This window comes from Pongo abelii, chromosome 3 (genome assembly GCF_028885655.2).
Source record: "Pongo abelii isolate AG06213 chromosome 3, NHGRI_mPonAbe1-v2.0_pri, whole genome shotgun sequence".
Taxonomy (NCBI): Eukaryota; Metazoa; Chordata; class Mammalia; order Primates; family Hominidae; genus Pongo; species Pongo abelii.
Genome location: NC_071988.2, coordinates 123,035,733 through 123,054,766, shown reverse-complemented (window position 1 = coordinate 123,054,766; position 19,034 = coordinate 123,035,733).

The window sequence follows — 19,034 nt, the reverse complement described above, 5'->3', positions numbered from 1 at the left end:
ATGCACCATCTAAGACTTCCGGGGTAATCCTAAAAAAATAGTGAGGAGGGACATTCCTGCCTCTTTTCCTAATTATAAGGTAAGCTTCAATTTCTCACCATTAAGTGTGATGTTAGGTATAGGTTTTCTGTAGATGTGATTTGTCAGGTTGGGGAAGCTGCGTCCTATTCCTTGTTTAATAAGCTTTTTTTTTTTTATATCATGAATAGGAGTTGGGTTTTGCCTAATGCTTTTTCTACATCTATTGATATGATCATTTGATTTTTCTTCTTTAGTCTGTTTATGTTAGAATTACATTAATTGATTTTTGAATGTTTAAACAGCTTTGCAAACCTAATATAATTCCACTTGGTCTTGATTATTGGATTGTATTTACTTATATTTTGATTAAATTTTTTGCATATATTTATGAAAGTTATTGGTCTACAATTTTCCTCTCTTGCAATTTTGGTTTTGGTATTAGGGTGATATTGGTCTCATAGAATGAGTTAGGAAAAATTCCCTCTGACTCTTGTTTCTGAAACTGTAGTGAATTTGTATAATTTCTTCCTTAAAATGTGTTAGAATTTACCAGTAAACTGATCTGGGCCTTGTGATTTTGGCTTTCTAAGGTGTTTATTGTTTCACTTTATTTAATAGATATAAGCTTATTCAGATTGTATCTTTATTCTTACATAAGTTTTGGCAGATTGTTTCTTACAAGGTATTGGTCCATTTCATCTAGGCTATCAAATTTGTAGGCATAGAGTTATTTATATTACTCCATTATTATACTTTTTAAGTCCTTGGGAACTGTAATGATATCCCTCTTTCATTTCTGCTATTATTAATTTGTGTGTACTCTCCTTATTCTTAGTTAGCCTGGTTGGAGACATTAATTTTATTGGCCTTTTAAAAGAACCAAATTCTTATTTCATTGATTATGTCTATTAATTTCCTGTTTCAATTTCATTGATTTCTATTCTAATTTTCATCCTTTCTTTCCTTCTGTTTTTTTTTTTTTTTTGGATTTGATTTCATCTTCCTTTTCTAGTTTTGTAAAGTTGAAGCTTAATTATCTTAGATTTTTCTTATTTTCCAATATATGCATTTGATGATATAAATTTTCCTCTGAAAAACAATTTTTTTGCATCTCAAATTTTTATAAGTTGCATTTTCATCTTCATTTAGTTCAAAATATTTTTAAATTTCTCATATTTATTCTTTGACTTTTGTGTTATCTAAAAGTGTGTTTAATCTCCAAATAATTTGGTGATGTTTCAGCTATCTTTCCACAGTGATTTGTAGTTTAATTCCATTCTAATCTGAGCAAACATTGTATGATTTTTATTCTTTTAAATTTGTTCAGGTGTGTTTAATGACCCAGAATGTGGTCAAACCTGGTGGATATTCTATGTGACCTTGAAACAAATGTATAATCTGTTGGTTTGGGATGAAGTAGTAAATTTCAATTACTTCTGATCAATGGTACTGTTGAGTGCTACTATGTCCTTACTACTGATTTTCTGACTATTGGATTGGTCATTTCTGAAAGAAGGGTGTGGAAGTCTGTAAGTATTATAGGGGATTTATATACTTTTCCTATACATTTTTGTTTCTTGCATTCTATTCATTTTTGCTTCATATGTCTTGATGCTCTGTTAAGACATCTAACATGCTTATAACACTGAGAATTGATCTGTATTCTTTAAGAACTGATTCCTTTATATTTATATAAAGCCAATCTTTATTCATAATTTTCCTTGCTCTAAAGTTTGCTGTTTGTGAAATTAATATAGGTAATTGAACTTTATTTTGACTGTTTGCATGGCATATCTTTCTTTATCACTTTGCTTTTAATTTGTATGTGTCTTTATATTTAAAGTGTTTTTTGTAGACAACATACAGTTGGGTGCTTTTTCATTCACTCTGACAATCACTGTCTTTTAATTGGTGCATTCAGATTATTAACATCTAAAGTGATTATTGACATAGTTGAATTAATATTTATCATATTTGTTACAATTTTTAATTTTATCCTTTGTTCCTGTTTTGGTCTTCTACGATTTTCTGCCTTTTGTGGTTTAATTGAGCATTTCATAAAATTTCATTTTCTCTCCTTTCTTAGCATTTCAATTATCCTTTTATCTTTACATACTTTTAGTGGTAATTTTAGATTTTGTAATATGCATTTACAACTAATCCAAGTCTACTTTCTATTAACACTATACAACTATACATAAGTAATACAAATATCTTATGATAAAAAATACTTCTCCAAGCAAAAGAAAGAATTTCAGAGCTTCACTACTAGTCTCTTGAGCTAATCCAGTCTGACAAAAATAAAAAGAATTTTTAAGAATGAGCAAAGCCTATAAGAATTATGAGATTATATAAAGCGATCAAACTATAGATTATTGGCATTCCTGAAAGATAAAGAGAAAAAGTAATCTGGAAATTGTATTTGAGGGAATAATTTAAGAGTATTTTCCTAATCTTCCTAGAGAGGTAGACATCCAGATATTAGAAATCCAGAGAACACCTGTGAGATATCATACAAGATGATTATCACCAAGGCAATTAGTCACCACACTATCCAAGTCAATGTTAAAGAAAAAAATCTTAAAGGCAGCTAGAGAAAAGGGTTCGATCATTTACAAAGGAAATCTCATAAAGCTAACACCAGACTTCTCAGCAGAAACCGTACAATGCAGAAGAAACTGGGAGCATAGTTCTAGCATTTTTAAAGAAATTCCAACCAAGAATTTTATATCCCACTAAACTAAGCTTTACAAACAAAGGAGAAATAAAATCTTTTCCAGACAAGCAAGTGCTAAGGGAATGCAATACCACAAGACCAGCATCATAGGAGATCTTTATGGCAGTTCTAAACATGGAAAGAAAAGAATACTTGCTAATACAGAAACACACTTAACTACATAGCCCATATACACTGTAAAGCAAAAAACACAATGGGAATTACAAAGCAAACAGCTAACAACTTCATGACAGGATCAAATATTAACCCTGACTATGAATGGTCTAGACACACCACTTAAAGGCCAGAGTGGCAAGTTGGAGGAAAAAAAACAACAACAACAACAAAAAAAAACCCCACAAGACCTACCTATCTGCTGTCTTCAAGATACTCATCTCACACATAACAATATCCATAGGCTCAAGGCATTGGAGAAAGATCTACCACACAAGTGGAAAACTAAAAAGAACAGGGGTCACTGTTCTTATATCAGATAAAACAAATTTTAAACTATCAACAGTGGAAAAAAAAGGACAAAGAAGGTCACTACATAATTATAAATGGTTCAATTCAACAAGACTTAACTATCCTAAATATATATGCACTGAACATTGGAGTACTCAGAATCATAATATAAGCACTTCTAGGCCTATGAAAAGACCTAGAAGGCTACACCATAATAGTGGGGGACTTCAACTCCCCACTGACAGGATTAGACAATTCACTGAGGGAGAAAACTAACAAAGAAATTCTGGACTTAAATTCAACACTTGTCATTGGACCTAACAGACATCTATAAAATACTCAACCCCAAGACCACAGAATATACATTTTCCTTATCTGTACACATAAAGCTATCAAAGATTTACCACATCCTCAGCCATAAAGCAAGTCTCAATAAATTCAAACAAATTGAAATCATACCAAGCATATTTTGGGACCACAGTGGAGTAAAAATAGAAATAAATAACAAAAGAATCTCTGAAAACACACACAATTACATGGGCAACTTGCTTTTGAATGACTTTTGGGTAAATAACAAAATTAAGGTAGAAATGAAAAAACTTCTTTGAAATGAATGAAAAAAAGAGACACAACATACTACAATTTCTGGGATGCATCAAAAACAGTGTTAATAGGCAAGTTTACAGCATTAAATGCTAACATCAACAAATCGAAACTTTTCAAATTAATGATCTAACATCACACCTAGAAGAACTAGAAAAACAAGAAGATGCTAACCCCAAATCTAGCAGAAGAAAAGAAATATCTAAAATCAGAGCAGAGCTAAATGAATTTGAGACCAAAAAATCCATACAAAGAATCAAAATGAAAAGTTGAGTCTTTGAAAGGATAAGCAAGATCAATAGACTTCTAGCTGGACTAACAAAGAAAAAAAAGAGAGAAGATACAAATAAATACAATCAGAAATGACAAAGGAAACATTGTAACTGATCCCACAGAAATACAAAAGATCCTTAGAGGCTATTATAAATACCTCCATGCACAAAAAGTAAAAAATCTAGAGGAAATGAATAAATTCCTGGAAACACACAACCTCCCAAGATTGAATCAGAAGGAAATTCAAACCCTGAACAGAATAGAAATGAGTTCTGAAATTGAATCAGTAATATAAAACCTACTAACCAAAAAGATCCTGCAACAGACGTATTCACGGCCAAAATCTGCCAGACATACAAAGAACAGCCAGTACCAACCCTGCTGACACTATTTTAAAAAATCTAGGAGGAGAGACTCTAACTCATTCTACAATGGAAGAATAATCATGATACTAAAATTTAGTAAACATAAAATGAAAAAAGAAAACTACAGGCCAATATCTCTGATGAACATAGACACAAAAATCCTCAACAAAATACTAGCAAACCAAATCAAGCGGCACATGAAACAGTTAATTCACCACAGTCAAGTAGGCTTTATTCATGGGATGCTCGCTTGGTTCAACATTTGCAAATCAATAAATGTGATTCACCACATAAACAAAATTAAAAACTAAATGATCATCTACGTAGATGCAGAAAAAGCCTTCGGTAAAATCCAACATCCCTTCATGGTAAAAACCCTCAACAAACTAGGCATTGAAAGAACATATCTCTCAAAATAATAAGAGCCATCTATGACAAACCTACAGCCTACATCATACTGTATGGGCAAAAGCTGGAAGCATTCCCCTTGAGAGCCAGAACAAGATAATAGTGCCCATTCTCACTACTCCTATTCAACATAGTACTGGAAGTACTAGCCAGCGCATTCAGGCAAGAAAAAAAAAATTAAAAGAGAATTCAAATTCTTTCTCTTCACTCACTATGTATTTCTGTACCCAGAAAACCCTAAACAGTCTACCAAAAGGCTTTTAGACCTGATAAATGACTTTGGTAAGGTTTCAGGATACAAAATCCATGTACCAAAATCAGATCAGTAACATTTCTTTTTTTTTTTTTTGAGACGAAGTCTTGCCCTGTTGCCCAGTTTGGAGTCCAGTGGCACGATCTCGGGTCACTGCAAGCTCCACCTCCTGGGTTCACGCCATTCTCCTGCCTCCCAAGTAGCTGGGACTACAGGTGCGTGCCACCATGCCCAGCTAATTTTTTTGTATTTTTAGTAGAGACGGGGTTTCACTGTGTTAGCCAGGATGGTCTCTATCTCCTGACCTTGTGATTTGCCCACCTTGGCCTCCCAAAGTGCTCGGATTACAGGCTTGACCTATCACACCCGGCCCCAAATCAGTAACATTTCTATATACTAATAACATTCAAGCTGAGAGCCAAATCAAGAATGCAATCCCATTTATAATAGTCCTCCCCCCCAACCCCCACCACACACACACACACACACACACACACACACACACACACACATTCACACAATACCTAGAAATACAGCTAACCAAGGAGGTGAAAAATCTCTGGAAAAAGGACTATGAAACACTGCTGAAAGAAATCATGGTTGACACAAATGGAAAAACATTCCATGCTCATAAATTGGAAAAATCAATATTAAAATGCCCAAAGTGATCTACAGATTCAATGTTATTCCTATAAAACTACCAATTTCATTTTTCACAGAATCAGAAAAATACTATTCTAAATTCATATGAAAGAAAAAAAGAGCCTGCACAGCCAAAACAATCCTAAGTAAAAAGAGCAAAGATGGAGGCATTACATTACCTGACTTCAAACTATAATACAAGGATACAGTAACCAAAAGAGCATGGTACTGGTACAAAAAAATTGACACATAGACCAATGGAACAGAATGGATAACAAATAGATGTCGTGGTGGCTCATGCTTGTAATCCCAGCACTTTGGGAGGCTGTGGCGGGTGGATCACCTGAGGTCAGGAGTTCGAGACCAGCCTGGCCAACATGGCGAAACTCCATCTCTACTAAAAATACAAAAATTAGCCGGACATGGTGGCAGGAGCCTATAATCCCAGCTACTATGGAGGCTGAGGTGGGGGAATCGCTTGAACTCAGGAGGAGGAGGAGGTTGCAGTAAGCTGAGATCACACCATTGCACTCCAGCCTGGGCGAAAAGAGTGAAACACTGTATCAAAAAAAAAAAAAAAAAAAAGAAAACTACAAGTTAACATCAGTCCTATAGAGCTGTAAAAGAACTCAGGTGTAGAAAATCTACCCAGCACTGCACTGAAAGCACACAGCTCTCCTTTTTGCTTATTTCTAAGTTTTAGGTGATTTTTCTGACAACATTAACATATCTTTATTTAGTAATTCTTTCTCACTACAATACAATTAATGAGTTCAATGTATTTGTATTCGAGGTTGCTTCTAATCTTATTTGTTTGGGAAAAGGATACAAAATATAGAATCAGGAAATTATAGAAGCTCCCAATTCTCTTATTTTCCACATTTGAAAATATAAGTTCTAAACTTCCAGTTTCTAGTAATGCATGTAAGGAGCTTGGAAGTCACCAGACCATCCTAGTAAGTACAAAGTTGAGCAAACTGAAAATTCAACAATATTTCTTAGGCCTATAAGAAAGTGAGGTCAAAGGGCAAACTGCTGCACCAAAATTAGAGAAACAGAGAGACAGATACAGGGAATCACAACTCACTGGAGCAGAAATTTTTATGGATACAAATACTGGGGTAGAAAACCTGAACTTTAATTGATAAATTGCTGAAGTTTGAGAGTTAAAAACTCCAGGGAAACCCAGAAACTTGATGTATCTCCTACACTTTTATAAGTTTACCTCCAGGAGCTGGAACAAGTTCTCACAGTAATTACCAGAATAAAATTCACTCTGGCTTCAAGGAGGTTAAGAAGGAAAAGAAGCATTTTGAAATACACAAGAGAATTCTGCTCTTCTTAGTGAGGTCTTCCCTCATAAGAAACTAGTTACCAGAACCTAACCTACTTTGATTTTATCAGAGCCCAACTATCTGAGAAAAGGGAATTACCTAACTCCAGCCCCCTCTAGCCATCCTATTACATCTAAGGGGAGATTTTAAAAAAAAAAAAAAAAAAAAAAAAAACAAGACAAAACAATGCTGGGAAACATTCCTCACATTGACGATCCAGAGGCACAGGCTCACTAAAAGGTTAAGACCTAACCATAGGATTATAGAATGCTCCCATTCCCCCACAGCTTACCATATTACTAAAGACCTACTCAAATCTGTTTATCATGTTCACCTATCAAGCAAAAATTGCAAAGCATGCTAAAAGGCAAAAAAGATAATTTGAAAAGACAGAGCACATATCAGAGCCATATATGGAAGGTATAATAGAATTATCTAACACAGAATTTAAAACAATTATGATTAATAAGCCAATTGCTGCTATGGATAAAGTAGATAGCATACAGATTAACCATGTAAGCAGAGAGAGGAAAATACTAAGAAAGAACCAAAGGTAAATGCTAGAGATCAAAAACACTATAAAAGAAATAAAAAATGCCTTTGATGGGCTCTTAAGTTGACTGGACATGGCTGAGGAAAAAGTTTCTGAGCTTTAGGACATATCAACAAAACATACGAAATTAAAAGGCAAACAGAACAAAGACTGGAGAAAAAACAGAATAGAATATTCAAGACCTGTAGGGAAGTACAAAAGGTATAACATGTGTAATGGAAATACCACAGGGAAGACAAAGAAATGAACAGAAGAAATATTTGAAACAATGTCTGAAAATTTTCACCAGATTAATGTCAAACAACAAAGTCAAGATCCAAGAAGCTAAGAGAACACCAAGCAAAATAAATGTACATAATAATAATAATAATCCTAGGGATATCATTTTTAAACAACAGAAAATCAAAAATAAAGAAAAAAAGTCTTAGAAGCCAGAGGAAAAAGCACTTTACCTATAGAGGAGCAAGCATAAGAACTATATCTGACTTCTTAGAAACCATCCAGGTAAGAAAAGAGTGGAGTAAAATATTTAAAGTGCCAAGAGAGAAAAACAAAAACACCAAACTAAAATTCTGTATCCTGTGAAATCAGCCTTCAAAAGTGAAGGAGAAATAAAACTTTCTCAGACAAACAAACTTGAGGGAATTTGTTATCAGTAGACATGTCTTATCCCCTCACCCCAACGCATCAAAAAAAGTTAAAAGATGTTGTTTAGAGAAAAGGAAAATTATATAAGTCAGAAGCTTGGATCTACATAATGAAAGAAGAGCACCAAATAAGAAATAGGTAAAGTTCAACAAAACTTTTCTTTTCTTATTCATTACTTCTAAGAAGTAATATTTTGTTCAGAATAATAGCAGCAATGTGTTTGATTATATATGCTTAGGTATATATACATATCCCATCTAAGGGATATATGTATATATGTGTATATATATGCATATATAACTGTGTGTATACACATACATACATATTTGCTTAGGTATACTTAGATATGAGAAATGAGTGACTATGATACAAAGGATGGGATGGAAGAATTAGAATTATATTGTTATTATAACATATTCACACTGCCTGTGATAGAGTATAGTATTATTTGAGTGTAGGCTTGTATTCATTACAAATGTATATCACAAACTATGGAGCAACAATTTTAAAAAGTTAAAAAAAGAAGTATAACTGATATACCAATAAATGAAAGGAAATGATATATACTCAATTAAAACCACAAAAGGGAGAAAAAGAGTAGAAGACAAAGAATAAGAGCAATATATAGAAAACAATAGCCAATATGATATTAACCCAACTATATAATCACTTTGAACATTAAGGGTCTAAATGTACTTATTAAAAAACAGAGATTGTCAGAATCAATCAAAAAACAAGACCCAACCAAATATTGTCTGCAAAAAACCCACTTTAAATATAAAGACATATACTTTAAAAGTAAATGAATGGAAAAAGATATTCTATTGTAACATTAATTTTAAAAAGCAGAAGTATCTATGTTATTTTTAGACAGCTGACATTAAAGCAAGGAAACTTATCGGGGAAAAAAAAGGAATGGCATTATGTAATGATATAGGGGTCAGTTCTCCAAGAAGATATAAGAATGTTTAATGTGTATGTGCCTAAAAACAGTGTCATAATACATGAGGCAACAATTGATAGAACTGCAAGGTGGTATAGATGAATCCATTATTACAGTTGGAGAATTCCAGACTCCTTTGTCAGAAATGGACAAATCCAGCAGGTGGAAAATCAATAAGGGCATAGTTGAACTCAACAGCACCATCAATCAACGGGATATAACTGACATCTGTAGATTATACTTCACCCAACAGCAGTTGAATATACATTCTCAAGCACATGAAACATTCCTCAAGATAGACTGCATTTTGAGCCATAAAATACTTTAACAAATTTAATTAAATGAAATAATAAAATGTCTGCTCTCAGATCACAATAGAAATCAGCTAGAAATTATTAACAGAAAAATAAATGGACAATTCCAAAATACATGGAGATTAAACAACACACAGTTCAAAGAAGAAATCTTGAGAAATTTTTAAATATTTTGAACTAAATAAAACTAAAAACATTTTTGAAGAAGCTTGTCAGTTTTTTTTTTACAAAATGAAACATACTCTTAGCATATAATCCAGCAATTACATTTTTCGATATCCCAATGAGCTGTAAACATATACAAGGATGTTTAATTTATTCTTAATTAACCAAACTTGGAAGCAACCAAGATGTTCAACAGTAGGTGAATGGATAAACTGTGGTATATCCAGACAACGGAATATTTTTCAGCACTAAAAAGAAATGAGTTATCAAGTCTTAAAAAGATGTGGAAGAAGCTTAAATGCATATTGCTAAGTGAAAGAAGCCATTCTGAAAAGGCTATGTACTGCGCATGATTGCAACTATAAGACATTTTTGAAAAGCCAAAATCATGGAGACAGTAAATAGATTAGTGGTTGCCAGGGGCTATGGAGAGGAGAGGGATAAATAAGCAGAATACAAAGCATTTTTAGGGCAGCAAAACTATTCCGTATGATACTATTTTGGATATATGTCATTATAAGTTTGTATGAAGCCATAGAATATACACCATCAAATGTGAACCCTAAGGTAAACTGTCAATGGGGTGATAATGATCTATCAATGTATGTTCAGCTGTAACAAATGTACCACTGTGGTGCAGGATGTTGATAATGGAGGAGGCTGTGCATGTGTGGGGGCAGGAAATGCATGAGAAATCTCTACTTTCACCTTAGTTTTACTGTGGACTGAAGACTGCTCTAAAGTGCATTTTTAGGCCGGGCACAGTGGCTCACGCCTGTAATCCCAGCACTTTGGGAGACCGAGGCGGGTGGATCATGAGATCAGGAGTTCAAGACCAACCTGGCCAAGATGGTGAAACCCCATCTTAGCTAGGCGTGGTGGCCGGTGCCTGTAATCCCAACTGCTTGGGAGGCTGAGGCAGAGAATTGCTTGAACTCAGGAGGTGGAGGTTGCAGTGAGCCGAGATTGCGCCACTGCACTCCAGCCTGGGCAACAGAGCAAGACTCCATCTAAAAAAAAATGTTTTTTAATGTATTTTAGAATATGTGTATATATACATAAGTATATATATGTATTCCTTCTACTTCAGTTAACTGTCCCCCACAATACACACACATATACACACTCAAAGTAGAGAATTCAGAGCAAAAACATAAAAGACAATCTCCTCAGCTATCATGCAGTCCAGTAGCTCTTAATAGCTGTTGACTAATAAGAATGAAGTAAATCTTGTATTGTCCAAAAAGTGATTGGATCATTCAATTTCCTTCTTAAAACTTAAAATAGCCACTGGGTATTTTTGGTTGTAAGGATGGAAGACTTACTCAGGCCCACCTTGAGGATATACGTAAATTGGAATTGACAAATTGTTAAGGCAAGACATTGCTGCAGATGGGCTCAAGCCTCTACCTCTCTGTAGTTTCTCTCTCCTCTCATCTTCTCTCATGCCCTCCCCAGAACTCTCCTTTATCTTTCTGTTCTTTCCTTTTCCCGAGCCTCCTGTCCTCTTCTCTCTGTGCCTTTTTCCCTTCCTCTTTCTCATGTAATTTCTATTTCTTGGCTTCTCTGCTTCCCATTGAGTTTATGATTTGTTCTTCTAAAATATAGATAAAATGGCTGTTAATCCTCCCTATTCCATATAAATTTTGAGAACTAGAATTATTAGTGTATATAATTATCAGCACATACATTAGGAAAAGCCCTTTGTACCACAATGTTATGGATTTCCACAAGCCCATGCTGAATATTCTTGGAACAGGGGCATTTCCAGTCTAATAAGTGGCTGTTCATGTGGAAAGGAAACTTAATTTCACTGAAAGATGAAGGTAAGGAAAACTTTCAGGTACAGAAAAATACTAGACATGGCAGGCCCTGTGAATAATGAGTCCAATTAAAGAAATCTAAAAACTATATTTCACTTCTTGTGACTTTGTGTAAATTTAAAAATAATTTATTAGAGCATGCATTTAATATATTTTCCGCTTTCTTTCATTATAAGCAAAAACATTCATTTTAGAAAATATAGCTATTACAGAGTAAAATGAATAAAATCATATATTTTAACTCTGACACAGAGACCACCACTGTTAAAATCTTGAAGAAACATATCGGAGCAATCTGTGTATATATAGATACAACTGAAATGATATCTCTCGCTATATATATACTCATATATACTCACCTATATGAATAAATTTGTTGATAAAGTTATACAATTAACTTTATCAATCATAAATTATTGGCATATTCTTGGAGTTCAAATTTTTGCTTATTATAAAGATAATACAACAAACAAAGCAACAGACAGATGAATCCACATATTAATGAGTATTTCCTTAGGCTTCATTTATAGATTTGCTAAGTCCAAAATAAGCCAGTTTTTAGACTTTTGGTATACACATATTTCCAAATTACCACCCAAAAAGTTTATGCCAATTTACATGCCCACAGAAAGTTCATAAGAATAGCATTAGCTACACATGATAAATTTTAATAGGCTCCATATTTTAAGTTTTAATAATTTGATCAAAACAATTTAAAATATATATGTAAAAAGTATGCATGACTAGTAAATCTATGAAAGACATATTTGACTGTTTCTGTTGTGAATTGCTTAAGCACATCACTTTTTTATTGTTGATTTATAAAAAGTCTATTTTTAAGTGTATACTGATGTAACAAACCTGCACATTCTGCACATATATCCCAGAACTTAAAGTATAATAAAAAAATTTTAAAGTCTATTTATCATAGCCATATTGATCCAATATCTAATATCAAAACAGCAAGCATTTTTCACAATTTATCCTTTGTCCTTTAATTTACTTGTTATGAAAATAACTTTACATTTTTATTTAATTAAATATATCTATTCTGTTATAGATTTTTTTATCACAGTAAAAAGAAATTCTACTTTACTGAGTTTATTAGGAATCACTATTGAATTTTATCTAATGTCTTTGACATCAATTACAATAATATATTTTAACCTATTAACTAAATTATATTAGTATAAATTATAATATATAATGTCTAAAAACTTTTGAGTTTTAGAAATATTTTAGTATCAAAATGCTCAAATAAACATTTTAAATAGTACAATGATTATCTATATACCTTTATTAGTCAGGGTTCTTCAAAGAAGCAGAACCAGTAGGATATGTATATACAGAGAGAGATAGAGATTTCTTTTAAATAATTAGCACATGCAATTATGGAGATTTGGTAAGTCCAAAATCTGATGGGGAAGTTGACAGGCCGGAAACTCAGGGAAGAGTTGTAGTTAGAGTCCAAAGGCAGTCTGTTGGCAGAATTCCTGATTGCTTAGAAGAAGTCAGTCGCTGTTCTATTAAGTCATTCAATTGATTGGATGAAGCATACCCATACTATAGAGGATAATCTGCTTTACACACAGTTCATCAATTTAAATGTTAATCTCACCCAAAAAACACCTTTACAGAAGCATTCAGAATAATGTTTGACCAAATATCGGGACACTGTGGCCCAGCTAAGTTGACACATAAAATTATCCCAGTACCCATCATCTAAATATAATCATTGTTCCACAAAAGACCCCAAATAGCTAAAGCAACCCTGAACAAAAAGAACAATGCTGGAGGCATCACACTATCTGACTTCAAATTCTACTACAAAGCTATAGTAACAAAACAGCAAGGCACTGGAATAAAAACAGACACATAGACAAATAGAACAGAATAGAGAACCCAGAAATAAAGCCACATACCTACAGCCAACTCATTTTTAACAAAGGTTCCAAGAACATATAAAAGAGAAAAGAAAGTCTCTTTAATAAATGGTGCTGGGAAACTGGATATCCATATACAGAAGAATGAAACTAGATCCCCATCGTTCACCATATTCAAAAATCAACAGAAAATGGATTAAAGACTTAAATCTAAGACCTGAAACTATGAAACCACAAGAAGACAGCATTGGAGAAATGCTACAGGACATTGGTCTAGGCAATGATTTTTTGGGTAAAATCAAAAGCACCAGCAGAAAGCAAAAATAGGCAAATGGGATTACAACAAGCTAAAAAGCTCTGTGCAGCAAAGGAAACAATTAACAAAATGAAGAGACAACCTACAGATTGGGAGAAAATATTTGTAAACTGTCCATCCAACAAGAGATTAATAGCCAGAATATATAAAGAACTTAACTCAATGGCAAAAGCAACCAAAACTGAAATAATCATATTTTTAAATGGACAACAGACCTGAATAGACACTTCTCAAAAGAAGACATACAAATGGCCAACAAGTATGTGAAAAAATGTTCAACATCACCAACCATCAGGAAAATGCAAGTGAAAACCACCATGAGATATCATGTCACTCCAGTTAGAATGGCTATTATCAAAAAAAGAATAAAGAAACAAATGCTGTGATGTGGATGTGGAGAAAGAGGAATGTTCATACACCATTATTGGGAATGTAAAGTGGTACAGCTATTATGGAAAACAGTATGTAGTTTCCTCAATAAATTAAAAAATAGTACTACTATACGACCCAGCAATCCCACTGCTTGGTATATATCCAAAAGAAAGGAAATTATTATATCAAAGAGCTGTCTACACTCCCATGCTTATTGCAGCACTATTCAGAATAACCAAGATATATAATCAATCTAAGTGTTTATTGACAGGTGAATGGGTTAAAAAACCTGGCCATATGGCATGTTCTCACTTACATGTAGAAAGCGAAAAAAACAACAACAACAAAAAAAAAGTGAATCTTGTGGAGGTAAGGAGTAGAATGGTGATTATGAGAGGCTGAGAAAGGAAGCAGAGATAAAATAAATAGAGAAGTTGGTTAATAGGTATTAAAAAATAGAAGGAGTAAATTCTAGTATTTGATAGATAGTATAAGAGAAAAACTATAGTTAATAATTTGTGTATATTTCAAAATAGCTAGATTTGTGGAACTTTGAACTTGAGAGAGATAATCTAGGGCATCTTGTGGAAGAAATTTCTAAGCAGCATAGCATTCAAGAGGTGACTTGAGTGCTGTTGAAGGCATTCAGTTTTGTAAGAACAGAGCACAAAAGTTCAGAAAATTTGTATTTCTATGTTTTGTTTTTTGTTTCAATTTGCTTTTGCTTGGTGGTAGTATTTCTTTCATGTACTTTTATTTGCAAAACAATTTTGAATTTAACTACCTACTGTTTTCTTATAGCTTCTTGCTGTGGGATGTACATGTTAGTTTTTGCTTGTTTTTTTAAGATGTTAGGGTTTTTATGTACTTTAATTAGAAGGGAGAGTCTATGGAAGTGGGTTTTCTGGTTTCTCAGTTTGAGGGTTCCTTCTTCTGTTGCTGCAATGAACAGAAGTTGCTTTATTGTATCAAATCTTTTTGTGGCCAGGCTTTCACTAATTCTCTATTCCTGGCTGCTGTTTTCAAAGGACACTTGCAATTTTCATATTGCCTCCCTTTCTGTACTCCGGAAGTGGTGCCTTCCTAAGATTGCCAACTGCAGTCTCATGCACTCTGATGCCTGTTTTATTCAACTCCTCCATTGTGAGTCCTCTAGAATGGCCCATATCACATCTGCTCTCAGCAATTCCCTTAGAGTAGGACTCTCTCCTTCTGAATGTAAACTCTTAAACACTGATGTTATTACACTATTAGGGGCTCTGGCAACAACTCTGTCTATATGGTTTTCCCTAATTACATGCAAATTTGAGTGTATAGTCTTTCCATCTCCTATTTACTCTGTAGAACTAGGTTATAAGACTTTTTATTTGCTCTTCTTTTACTATATGTGGATTTTAGGAGGAAGCACTAGGTGATTCCAATGTAGGTATTCCAACGTAAGCCATTATCCGAGGGAGGTTGAAATTCCTGGATTTCTTCAGCTTAATTTAAATTTTATAATCCACAATATTTAGAATAAAATAAGGGTGATTTTCTGTATGAATTCAGGATATGAAAGGCTTTCTTTAACAAGACTCAAGAAGTGGAAGTTATATAGGATGAGATTGATAAATTCACCCACATTAATGTTAAGATTTTTGCTCAACAAAGTCAGCAAAAATAGACTAAAAAGACAACAAATTTGGCAACTAAAAGGACAAAAATTAATGTCTAATACATATCACTGACAAAAGATTGGGATCCAAAATGTAGGAAGAAAATCAATGAATCAATGGGTAAATAACAAAAAAAAATCTGATAGAAAAATGGCAAAGATATAAATAGTTATTTCATAAACAAACAAAACTCCATGGTCAATGAACATAGAAAACACATTCTAAACTGCTTTGGTAATTAAGGAAATGATAATTAAAACTACAGTGAGATATGAATGCACCTCCACAAAGTTAATCAAAAATGTGCACAAGTCAGACAGTATGCAATAAAAAGAAATGAGCTATCAAGTCAGTAAAACTCATAGAGAAATAGGATAGTCATATTTTGGATATATTAAGGATAAATAGTAATTGTAATGGAGCATGAGGAGAGCTTCTGAGGATAAGATTCTGTTTCTTGATCTATATTCTGGTTACACAGCTGCAAGCAGTAATTCACTTGTAAAACTTATTGAGTAGTAACATATGATTTGTGCATTTTTCCATAAATATGTTATATGATTAAAATGTTGAAAATTGCTAAGTTAATCATTAGAATAGAAATAAAACAGAAAGTCTTAAAACCCTGGTATGGGAATTTTTTTAACATTTATAAATCAAGCTAAAAATAATGGAGAGTGAAATTTTTTAAATCAGATAAAAGTAAATATTTTTAAATGGCATTAATAATTTTAGGTAAGTCAGTAAATACATGCAGATTGGGGTAAACTCATTTTTATATAATTTACAAAAGATTAAAACGAGACAACAAAAAAATTAAGTAAATGGATATACCATAAAAATACTAAGATAAAGAAATCAGGGGCCAGGCACGGTGGCTCACACCTGTAATCCCAGCACTTTGGGAGGCCGAGGCGGGCAGACTGCCTGAGCTTAGGAGTTCACAACCAGCCTGGGCAACAAAGTGAAACCCCATCTCTACTAAAATACCAAACAATTAGCTGGTCGTGGCGGTGTGCACCTGTAGTCCCAGCTACTCGGGCGGCTGAGGCAGGAGAATTGCTTGAACCCGGGAGGCAGATGTTGCAGTGAGCTGATATCGCACTACTGAACTGTAGCCTGGGTGATGGAATGAGACTCTGTCTCAAAAAAAAAAAAAAAAGAAGTCAGGAAAGAGGGAGGACAGGTGCAGGGGCTCACACCTAATAATCCTAGAGCTTTCATAGGCCATGGCAGGCAGGTTACATAAACTCAGGATTTCAAGACCAGCCTGGACAGCATGGCAAAACCCCATCTTTACGAAAAACAAAACAAAACAAAACAAAATTTGCTGTAGTCCCAACTTCTTGGGAGGCTGAAATGGAAGGTTGCTTGAGCTGTGTTTGTGCCACTGCACTCCAGGATGGGCAACAGAGGGAAACCCTTTCTAGAGGGGGGAAAAAAAAAAAGAAATCAAGAGTGGCAGTTATTACCATAAAACAAAATAGAATTCAGGGGAAATACAGTATACAAAAATAAGAGAACAATTATATATTAAAAGTGCTATCCACTAAAATGATAAGAATCATTGAATTGTGTGAACCAACTTGTTAAGGTTCAAGTTTGATCAGTAAATAGCACCTCTCCCCTCTATCCATTGTGTCCAGAATTTATTCCTTCCAGTGGGTTCTTGGTCTCACTGACTTCAAGAATGAAGCTGCGGACCCTCACAGTGAGTGTTACAGCTCTTAAAGATGGTGTGTCCGGAGTTTGTTCCTTCAGATGTTCAGATGTGTCTGGAGTTTCTTCCTTCCAGTGGGTTCGTGGTCTCGCTGACTTCAGGAGTGAAGCTGCAGACCTTCGCAGTGAGTACTACAGCTCTTAAAGGTGGCGTGCCTGGAGTTGTTTCTTCCTTCCAGTGGGTTCGTGGTCTCGCTGACTTCAAGAATGAAGCTGCAGACCCTCACAGTGAGTGTTACAGCTCATAAAGGTAGTGTGGACCCAAAGAGTGAGCAGCAGCAAGATTTATTGTGAAGAGTGAAAGAACAAAGCTTCCACGCTGTGGAAGGGTACCCGAGCAGGTTGCCACTGCTGGCTCGGTGGCCAGCTTTTATTCCCTTATTTGGCCCCGCCCACAACCTGCTGATTGGCCCATTTTACAGAGTGCTGATTGGTGTGTTTACATTCCTTTAGCTAGACACACAGGACTGATTGGTGTATTTACAATCCTTTAGCTAGACACAAAAGTTCTCCAAGTCCCCACCTGACCCAGAAGCCCAGCTGGCTTCACCTCTCACCATGTTCTGAACAAATTAAGAAATAGAAAGAGAGTTAAATAAATGAAGACTGAATTATCAAAGCTGATATTGGAAAAAGGATATTTTTTTCCTGCGGATACCTAAGCTGTATAATAGTCAATCCCAATATTGGACATTCACAGCAGTATTGCTAAACACTGCAGGCCTACCCTACAAGGGCAAGTTATTTACCCATAAGCTGATCTTACAGCCATAAGCAATTGAGCACCCATAATCCCTATAGAAAGGTCAGTAACAAGAAAAAAAAAAAGAGGAAAAGGCAGAATCATGCATGTCTAGTTCTTTATCTCTAAGTCATCAATTGCTGAAGTTATCCCCCAAGAGATAAATGGATAAGAAGGTAAATAAAGGTCAGTGGTGATATGGTAATGACTCAGCCTCCATCTGGCAGAGATGGTTGTCACACATATCCATACTTCTTTAATAATAATTTTTTAAAAATACTCCTTTGTTTCAGCTAGGTAGATGGATATCCAAATGGACATTGCATTTCCAAAGGCTTCCCTGTAACTTGATGAAGGCATATAAGCAGTTCTAAGCAATGGATTGAAAATAGAAGTGATGTGTGCCACATTCAGATTAAGCCATTCAGGTTTATTTACTCTGCTGGCTGAGAGAAGGTGAAAACTTAGGACTCCAAATTGTAGTAGTCCATAGATAAGCAGATCAGCTGTCTTCAGCTCTGCCACCCTCAAGCCACATGTATAAGTCACTGTTCTTCAGGTTTTCTAGTTCTAACTACTTAGCCTCTACCCTAACTAATGCAAAACAGGTACCTGTAAATGCAGTGATGCCAAAACGTAAACCTAAGACTGTTACATTAGCTATTAGTTGGTAGGAAACAATGGCAAAAATATTGTATGGTGGAAAGTTGACAATATTTATTGCACTATGATAAACTGTCATCTTCGGTAGGTTGAAGGATGGACTACATACTCACAGAGTGCTATAATTTTAGCAGAACTTATTGGTGTGTGTTGGAAGC